The sequence below is a fragment of the Pteropus alecto genome, unplaced genomic scaffold, assembly GCF_000325575.1.
Source record: "Pteropus alecto unplaced genomic scaffold, ASM32557v1 scaffold45, whole genome shotgun sequence".
In the NCBI taxonomy this organism is placed as follows: Eukaryota; Metazoa; Chordata; class Mammalia; order Chiroptera; family Pteropodidae; genus Pteropus; species Pteropus alecto.
Window position 1 is genome coordinate 15,298,793 of NW_006442491.1, and position 1,444 is coordinate 15,300,236.

Here is a 1,444-nt window from a genome sequence, read left to right on the forward strand (position 1 = left end):
TCTATTCAGGGGTCATGGGAGTGGGTCAAGTGGCTTTGCTCTGGGACGCCTAGGTCTATGGAAAATGCTTTGAGTTCCTCATTAAGTGAGTTTCCATAAGGGCCGGCCCGTCCCTCCAGCAAGCTGGTGAGAGGATATGGGTCTGGGAGGGGCACACATATGCCCACTGGGCTCTCCAGAACTTTCTTTACCTGGCTCTGCCAGTTTTCTATCAGCTCAGTGGAGGCTACTCTTATACTCCCAGAAAATTAGGGAAATGTAAAGATTTGATAGAGATGGCTTCTAAAGGGCATTTTGAGGAGAAGTTCTATTTTTTTGTGGTGCTAGTTTTCTGTTAGCATTAGTCAGCTGGAGACAGGGCAGACAGGGGAGGATGTGAATGTAGTTTTGTGGAAAACTTCCCCTCAGCCTCCTGGAAATATTCTGGAAACCCCCCGATATGCTGCTTCTCCTGGCACAATTAGGGGTCTGAGCTCTGAGGGTGGATTTCCCCGTGTCGAGTGGTCGTAGGGTGTTAACGAGGTTTAAGAAGGTGGATGTAAGATGCACCACAATGGCTGCCCCAGAGAAGGGCTCTGCACACGAGGATCCTCCCTTCACTCTTCCCTCCTTCCTACTTCTCTAGTGCAAGGAAGCTCCTTTCTGGGATTGGAGGAGGCCAGCAATCGGCTCTCGGTTTCCAACCCTGGCCCCAGGTAGCAGGGAGAGGAAACCCCAAGATCTCTACACACAAAGTCAGAGTCTCGGCCTATAGCACCAAAAAAGGAAGAACTGCTGGGGTTCCCTGAGGAAGGGGATGTGAGGTCAGACATGAGTCTCAGAGAAACTACTCAGTAAACAGGAAGTGTGGCCAGAAAGAAACCTGTGCTTGTAGGAAATGGGGAAGTGGAGGTGGCTCCTCTTCACCTGCCTGAATAAGTCTGCATGTCCCTGCAGAGCTGAGATACTAATCCACAGATGGCGAGTGAGCCTCCCCGCCCCCACTCCTAATGGGATGGGGCTCCACTCAAATTCCGTAATTACTGGGCCGGAGGAAAACTTAATTTGCCCTTCCCCAGTTAGGACATGAAACTCCCCTATAAAATAGTCCTAGGTTCTGAGAAATGCAGATCAAGAAATGCTTAGTTTTATTTGCCTCATTAGATACAATGCTGCCTCCACTAACTTTCCACTAAAAAAGGCCAATTTAGTCCCAGGGAGTTTAACACTTTGTCAACCTTTAACATGTGAGGGGTGCATCTTGGCAGGGCCCCTCTTGTTGAAGGTGGTGTAGGTGCTGCTTTAGGGAGGCAGACATGTCTGTGCCTTTCCCTGGGGGTCTGTAGATATGAGGGGGTTCGCTTTCTAGGTCTTTGGCTTTTTTGGGCCAGAGTCTAACTTGCATGTGCACACACACAGGTTTCTCCATCTGGAGTTTTTACTTCCTTTATGCCTTTTTTTTTTT

At 49.2% G+C, this 1,444-nt stretch overlaps 1 protein-coding gene across 1 annotated transcript in view; it reads left to right on the forward strand.

Annotated features, from left to right (window-relative positions):
- The window catches only part of RASSF2 (Ras association domain family member 2), a 36,925-nt gene that overhangs the window by 8,988 nt on the left and 26,493 nt on the right, over positions 1-1,444 (forward strand). The window lies entirely within an intron of this gene.